This window comes from Bos indicus, chromosome 11, assembly GCF_029378745.1.
Source record: "Bos indicus isolate NIAB-ARS_2022 breed Sahiwal x Tharparkar chromosome 11, NIAB-ARS_B.indTharparkar_mat_pri_1.0, whole genome shotgun sequence".
In the NCBI taxonomy this organism is placed as follows: Eukaryota; Metazoa; Chordata; class Mammalia; order Artiodactyla; family Bovidae; genus Bos; species Bos indicus.
The window spans coordinates 86,471,190-86,479,553 of record NC_091770.1 but is presented as its reverse complement, the minus strand read 5'-3'; the positions used below and the strand labels follow the sequence as shown (position 1 = coordinate 86,479,553).

Genomic DNA, 8,364 nt, shown 5'->3' with positions numbered 1-8,364 from the left:
TAGGACATGGCTCCCACCCTGACAGAGCCCACAGCCCAGGGGAAAGGAGGCACATTCCCAGAGGGCTCTGCCAGGTCAGGGAGCCACAGGTGCTGGGGGCGGGGGGGCCCACACTGAGATATCTGGGCGACTCAGCCAGGGAGGGGCCGCAGAGGGCAGAAAGATGCTGACTGGTTGTCTGAGTTGCAAGGAGATGAGACTCGGGGCAACTAAAAGCAGGGTGGCCTGGAAGACCACCCATTTGGAAGTTTGTAACCCAAGTAGCGAGAAGGATAGATTGAATGTGAATCCTCAGGTCCCCGAATGCCAAGTGAAAGGTTGAGGACTTGATCTGGCCTGGGCAGATTGAAGAGTTCAGGTGGGAGGGTGAGCCGTGACTGTCGAGGCTGTGGCCGGGCAGGTGGGAGGAGGGGGTGATACGGGAGGGAGCCCAGTCGGCAGGCAGTGGGCCTCCACCTGAGAGCTGCCAGGGAGGGAAGGAGGGGTGGGGCCAATGTCATCTGGGTCAAGTCACTTCCGCTGTCTGGGTTCTTGTTTCCTCTGTGCAAAGTGGAGAGACACAGTGATTCAGACCACCCTGGTCTCTGCATGAGATGGAGAAGAAACCTACATGAGTCGTGGTCACAGACTGGATGCAGGAGCAGGAGGGTGGATGTCTTCCCAGTTCTGTGCATTTAGTATCCAAGAGAGTGGAGCCCAGTTTACTGATGATGGGAAGAAAGTAGGTGAGAGTGGCTGGGAGAGACAGGATGACTTCCGCCTCTGGGAGGGAGGGGGACGGAGGGGCTGGTGTGGGAGGAGCAGGGACAGCAGACAGTCCGTTAACCAAAGGGCTCCCAGCAATGGCTTTTTGATAGAACAACCTCAGCTGCCAAGTCTGTGAGTGTTTAGAACTCAGAAATACATGAGGCTGCAGCTGCTTGTTTTTATAGCTCTTCTCTAATTTTTCTGCTTGATTCCCAAGCATGTATCAGAGTTAATGAAGCAATTCTATTATTAAACCACTTGGAAACTTAGAAGACAATGTACTTGGGTTTGAATGGGATAATTAGATATCTGGGGGAAAACATTTATAAGAGAATTACATATAAATCTCATGTCTTACCCCCTTGTACCACATCCATGAAAAAACAGGATCATGCAAAGAGCTCAGAAATGAGTTAGTTCACGTGTTGTGGTAAAAGCAAATGCATTTCTATTTCCAGTGGAGTTCAAAATGTAGATTCGAAACTTTGTTTCTGGCTAAACGTCTACTGAGAAGGCTGAACTCACTTTTGAAAAAGGGTGTGTGATGCTGCTGAAAGCCTTGAGGGTTTGCTTTGGCAGAGCCAGTACCCGCTAGGATGGTGGGGTGTCTTTCTATTCTGTGCTGTGAATCATCAAATGTGTTTAAGTTATATTTGTTGATGGAGAAGTGGAGGCTTTTGGATATGGTGGGATGTGGAAGGGACAGGGCTGGGGGATTTTCTCCTAGGAAAGAGCCTGAGGAGGCTTGTTGGTGTGAACTCGGGCTCCCAGTCTTGTTTCCTGCTGGTAGACACTCAGTGATTCACCTTGACCTTGGCATCAACCCACATTGGGGTGGCTCAGCAATTTACAAGGCTCATTCTCAGGCTTAAATTCTATGCTTTTATATCCCCTGTCTTAACAGGTTCAAATAATTTCCTTCCAAGGGCACACATGGCTAACACACTCAGAGTCGAGGTGAGTCTGAATTATGCCCAGCTCCAAATTTGTCTAGACCTGTATACGGGTATGTAAAGGAGAGATGGGACACAGGACTGGGAGGTAAATTGGAAGGGTGGCAGGAGCAATGGATTTGGAGCCAAGAAGATCTGAGTTCAAATCTGGCTTGGTCACTCACTATATAGTTAGAAAAGTTAATGAGCCTCTCTAAGCCTTATTTTCCTTTCCTGTAAAATGAAGCTGGTTACAATACCTTCTTCCTAAGGGTTTTATGAGGCATCAGTGAGACGTGGCATGTAGAAGCATGAACTTGGAGTTTACCAGCAAACCTGGAGTGTCCCCAGGAGGGTACCATCAGATCGCTGGAGGACCCTGAACTCCTGCCATGAGTTCATGGTGACAGACCACTGGCTGAGCCCAGAGACAAGACCCTCACACTTTCAGATACTGCTGTGCTCGGCACAATTCAGCAGAGATGGGACAGAATGCAGTGAACCTCAAGGGGGCTTTGATGGAATTCTTTCTGAGTCCCAGCCCCTCGACCAGTGCTGGCCCCCATTCCCTGGCCTCCATTATTGATGGCAGACAGACTGACTTGGAAGGGGGACTGATGGAGCCTCAGGTCAACAGAGAGGAAAACGCACTTCTCTCACTTTCCCCACCTCCTTCTTCTCTTCCTCACTCCTCCTCTTTATTTTTGTGTTATCTCTCTCTCTGGTTGACATGGTGTTCAAATAGCTCTAATTATTTAGTTGTCATTTTGAATGTAATTGTTTGCCCACGAATTGATTCACTTATTTAACACAATTTATTCAGACATACTTCCTTACATTGTACTTTGACATGGGAGACAGGTTTTCAACTCATGTCTTAAGACCAGAGATAGAGTTCAAGGATTGTTACTCAGCGAGTCCGGGGACCCCTCCCACCGCCCCCACCGCAAGGAACTCCAGTTCCGTCTCTCAGAAACTGGGGAGACGCCAATCCCTTTCCTTGTTGTTCTGAACACTCTGTGTATCTGGGAAGGCTTGAGCAACTCTTGGCAGAACTGCCACCTTCCAGAGGGAACAGGCATTGCCCCCTAGAGAGAGGGGTGATGAGGGCCAGGCGTTTATAAGGCAGGCTCTTCAGACTGGGAGGAATTGCTTTAAGAGATTCTGGAAGCTCCTGGCAAGTGCTTATGCCCCATAAATTCTTTATGAGGAAGTTAAACCAGCAGGCCCAGCCCTCCAGCAATTCCCAGTTCTTCTATAAACTCTGTGATGTCCTTGGGAGATAGTAAGGCTATTTTTTCCCCTTAAAATATTGAACAATGGGGAAAGGAATCCTTCCTTCCACGCTTGTTCCATTCAACTTTGAGCTATTTCGTGTTAGAAAAAATCGTACATTAGTCTGTCCAGGCTGCTGTGAAAAAATGCCCTAAAACTGGGTGGCTTAAATAACAGAAATCATTTTCCCTTGCAGTGCTGGAGATTGGAATTCTGTGACTGGGGTGCCAGCATGGTCAGTTTCTGATGGGGACCCTTTTCCTGGCTTGCAGACGACCACCTCCTGCTGCATCCTCACGTGATGGAGAGAGGGTGCCTCTTCCTAGAAGGGCTGGTCTTACCAGCCTCATGACCTCATTTGACTTTCATCACCTCCTTAAAGGCCCCACGTCCTCTACAGTTACATGGGCTTCAACGTATGAACTTTGTGAGAGGGACAAGATTCAGTCCACAGAAAAGGTCGAGTCCACGTAGGTGGAAGGAGTTGGTACTTGGGAGTCAGACTGACCTGGGTTCACACCCAACTCTGGTGCCTATAGCTGAGGGACTTGGGTGAGTTGTATTTAACTCTTCCAAGCTTGTTTCCTCTTCTGAAAAATGTGGGAAATGGACTCGCAGCCCACAGGGTTTGTGTGAGCATTAGCTAAGGGACTGGCTGCGTGCTGGAGATGTTGAGCTCTCTTTAGAGTCTGCCTCTGCTGGAAACCTGTAGTCCTGAGGCAAGAATTCAGTGTCTAGGAGGGGCCCTGGCCTCCCTGGGTTCTGTCCCAGTGAGGATGATGGTTCTTAACTGTCAATATTGTTAATGTGAACGGAAATACCATATGGAGAAACACCCGTTTCAGTTCTCGGCAGGTAGCGGATAGCCAAAAAACGTTCTTGCACCATGGCTTCAGGTGGGCCTGAGTTGGGAGGATGTCAGTCAACCAGGGTTTACTGAGTACCTAGTCAGTGCCAGGTATGAGGGACATAGCAGGACAGAAGACAGGCATGACCCCTACTCTTACAGAACTTGGAGTCTTTGAGAAGAGAGACATGAACCAGATTATCACAAAGGCTCCTGTCTATGGTCTTGGATCTGGGCCCACCTGGCTGGGGCCTCCGCTGCTGCATAGATGGTGTCCTCCAGAGGGGTGCCCCTCAGGTTCCTCGGGCTTGTTCCTTCCCGGGGAGGTGCCCCCTGGGTGGGAGAGAGCAGAATTCCTGCCATCAGTCCCTGGAGCCTCATCAAATGCCAGCTCAGCTTGCAGCTATGTGATTCCCTCCCGATTGTCTCCTGTTTTGGTGTCCTCTGGGCAGCCGCTCTGTGTCTCCGTGAGTCACAGAGCCACTCCTTAATCCCTGGTCCCGCTCATGGTGAGGAAGAGCCTTTCATCCACAGCAAACACGTTCCTGGGGACAGCGGGGCCTGGGTTGTTGATGCCACCTCCACACAAGGATTCCAAGCTGCTGCCCTCTTGGGGCTGTTGGGGGTTTCAGAGTCTGCGGAAGGTGTGGGATGGGTTAGGTGGCGTGAGGCAGCCTGATGGTGTTTAAACATCACCCACGTTTGGCAGAAGTGAGAATAGGGGGACATCAGCTAGTTACCTTGACCACCTGCATACGTGGGCCTTTCTCTTGGCAGAGGGCTCAGTGGAGCAGAAATGAGAACCGTTGCCTGGAGGGTTTATGGAAGTCTCCCTGAATTGTTCTAATGCTCTCTTCTCTTTACTCATAATTGAGGGTCAGCAGCAAAAGGATTTTTTTTCTCTGAGAGAAATAGAAAGTCTTGGGACAGATGAGCTCACTGCCTTAGTGAGCCACTTATTCCTTTGCTGTTCAGTTGGTTTCTCTCTGTGAACACCTGTATTTAGATGTTGCAGCAGAGGCCAATGGCCCTTTTTGCTTTTGGCAACAGCAGCCTGTGAGTTGTAGGCACGCATCTGTCCACCCTAACCTTAACTTTAACCACAGACCACATTTCCTGGCCTCCCTGGAGCCTAACTGTGTCCATGTGATTAACTTTTGGCCAATAGGGTGGGAGAGGAAGTGGTACATGCCATTTCCAAATTATTATGATTTTTCAACCAGATGATTATTTTTATATCAATGGTTTGTCTTATCTAGAAGATCAACTTGTTTTTTAAAGCATGTAAATTTCTTGCCCTGCTCGCTCTTTCATCTTTCCTGAGTTGGAATGTTGAAGTGGTTCTGAGGGGCCAGAGTTTCCTGTGCACAGTGGTGACAGCCTTGGGACAGCAAAGCACAAGACAGAAAAAGATTGGGTCCCTAAATGACCTCATCAAGCAGAGATACCTGCCAACCTTGGCCCACTGCCCGCATTCAGAATGTTATGTGAAAGAGAAACATTTCTATTTTAAGTCACTGTATTCGGGGGCCTCTGACATGGCAGCTTAGACTAAACCCTAAGTAATTTAAGTGTTAGAGTTAAGGTATGGTTAGGCATCTAACTCGGAGAAGGCAATGGCACCCCACTCCAGTTCTCTTGCCTGGAAAATCCCATGGATGGAGGAGCCTGGTGGGCTGCAGTCCATGGGGTCGCTAAGAGTCGGACATGACTGAGCGACTTCACTTTCACTTTTCATGCATTGGAGAAGGAAATGACAACCCGCTCCAGTGTTCTTGCCTGGAGAATCCCAGGGACGGGAGAGCCTGGTGGGCTGCCATCTATGGGGTCACACAGAGTTGGACACGACTGAAGCGACTTAGCAGCAGCAGCAGCAGGCATCTAATTATCTGTAATATGGTTCTGTGCTGGATTCTGTTTAGAATTATATTATTTATTGTTTCCCGTAACATATGTAGGGTTTCTCTGGTGGCTCAGACAGTAAAGAATCTGCCTGCAATGCAAGAGACCCAGATTTGATCCCTGGGTTGGGAAGATCCCTTGGAGAAGGGATTGGCTACCCGCTACAGTATTCTTGCCTGGAGAATTTGATGGACAGAGGAGCCTGGCAGGCTACAGTCCATGGGGTTGCAAAGATTTGGACATGACTGAGCGATTAGCCCTAACATATATAGGTCGTTAAGACTAATGGACAAATTCTACCCATCTTGCTTTTAATTTTGAATTGCTTTTGATGTTAAAACCAAGTATGTGCCAGGTAGACTTTTGGAAGATATAATTCCTTGACAAGCTGTGTACTTACTTATATCAAGCAGTGAAAGTTATATAATCTAGTGAATTTCCTGTATGCTTTGATTTCCAGGAAAGTTAGAGCTGGGTAAATTTAATGCTTACTATAATAAACCTGTGTTACCATAGGGTTCTTTTTATTGTATTTCTTCCCCTGTGTATATTTAATCTTTGTTTGTTTGTTAAGGGACTTCATGTACCCATGCTCACACCTCTTGCTGCCTTGCCTGAACTATTCCCCTGCCATCCAGGTACTTTCCTCTGTGCACTAAGGAGCGCCTTCCTTCCTTAGGACTCATTTTAAGTGTTTTCTCTCTGTGCCGTTGGCCTTCTGTACAGAGCACCCTGGGACCTCCATAGAGCATCTATCACACTGCCTTTGCTTTAGCTGGTTGACAGTGCTACTCGAGTGCCAGCCTGTTGTGACCTCACTGCTAACTGTCCTCTTTATGGATAGGGGTAAATTTGTCCTAGATCGAGTCTCTGTAAGTTTGTTTTCCTTCCTCTGTAAGTTGCAAAGCTCATGGAGACTAGCTGAGGTCAAGAGCTTAAGGCAGTCAGTTCTGGTAGATTCTTGAGGTGGCCATGTCACAACAGCTGTAATAGTAGGGCTTTGATGTCATCCCTGATAACAACATGAGAGAGGCCAGTGGTCTCTTAACCGTGGATGCTGTTCAGTTCAGTTCAGTCGCTCAGTTGTGTCTGACTCTGCAACCACATGGACTGCAGCACACCAGGCATCCCTGTCCATCACCAACTCCCAGAATTTACTCAAACTCATGTCCATTGAGTTTGTGATGCCACCCAACCATCTCATCCTCTGTCGTTCCCTTCTCCCATTTTCAATCTTTCCCAGCATCAAGGTCTTTTCAAATGAGTCAGCTCTTCGCATCAGGTGGCTAAAGTCTCTAAAGTATTGAAGTTTCTGAGATGGAAACTCCATATCAGGCTGATGTTGGATCTGAACCTCTGATCTGGCTAGGGAGGAGCCAGCTCCCCTCTAATTGTGTAGCTAAGAAGCTTCACAGCCCAAGGGCCACAGTGGGGGAGGACGGTCATCCACCCAGGGACAGAAGGTGGGTTTTGGACGGGAGAAGGGGTGCAACATGTGCAAAGGCCGAGAGGAGAGGAAGCAAGGACATTTAGTGTGGTGTAAATTAACTAGTGTAAACTAGTGTGGTGAAATTCTGGTATGCACGGTAGGGAAGATGGGAGATGAGGAGGGGCGAGCCAATGTCCTGTGGTGTCTCCCTGTGGGGTGAGGCCCGGGGGGTGGGGGGTTAGCCATCCATCAGTAGGATGACACCACTACCAATCAGGGGCTCATTCACTCATTCATTCATTCCTTCACTGAACAGGAGCAGGCTCTCTACCAGGCCTGGCAATGGACCTTTGAGGGGGGGAATAGCTTTTCTTCGGGGGACAACTCAACCCATAACCATAATTCTTTGTTTAGCCCAGAATTTCCCACAGAACTTCCTTTTCCTCTCTTTCGTAAATGCCCGTTAATGAAACCCCAGAGCTGGCAGGGAGAGCAGCTCACCCAAGGACATGCTGCCTGGGATGGTCAAGACGAAGCCAACCAAGGGCTAGGTGACCTAGGGAGACCTTCTTGGGCTAATGGGGGTCCCCTGGACACCCCAACACCCCAAACACCCCCCTCCCCCACTCTGTGCCCCGAGGTGGGGGGAAGGGAAGGTGTGGGGGGAAGGGAAGGTCTAAAGGGTAGGGACACAGGTGTCAGCTTATCCACACGAGAAGATTCTCAGGGCAGCCTGCCTTGGGTCCTGAGCTCCGAGGAACAACAGGGAGCGCGGGCTGGAGCAGGGTTGGAGGCCAGGTCATCTATCCTCAGAGGAGCTCTTTTCGCTTCGGGGCTCATCAGAGCAAAGAAGCGCAGCATCTGGTGAGCCCCGGCTCCCGTCACACCTGGGCTTGTGCCACCGCGCAGGCTCGGGCTGAGCCGTGGGCGGTGTCACTGCGGCTGAGCCGGGCTGTGGAAAGCACCCGAAATAGCCCACAGGTCTGTAAACAGGCTCTCGCCCCGCTCATCAATTTTCCCCTCAACTGGGCTTTACGTTTCCATCCAGAGCTTTTGCATCATGCTTTCCACTTTGGTGTTTCTGAGAAGATTGAGGAACATTGACAGTTTTCTCTGTAAAAAGATGTGGATTCAAATTCAGGGTTTGCCACCCACTTGCCGTGTGACCTTTACCAAGCTCTAGCTTCATCTTTGCACGTTTGTATCTTTGCATTTAGGAAATGGAAGTAATA

The 8,364-nt window shown here is 49.2% G+C and overlaps 1 long non-coding RNA gene across 1 annotated transcript; it reads left to right on the top strand.

Moving 5' to 3' along the window:
• The first annotated feature begins 550 nt into the window (after positions 1-550).
• LOC139185830 (uncharacterized) lies at positions 551-6,223 on the top strand. The gene is made up of 3 exons (XR_011569399.1): positions 551-725; positions 1,652-1,704; positions 3,151-6,223. It is a non-coding gene; the product is annotated as an uncharacterized lncRNA (long non-coding RNA).
• The last annotated feature ends 2,141 nt before the right edge of the window (positions 6,224-8,364 follow it).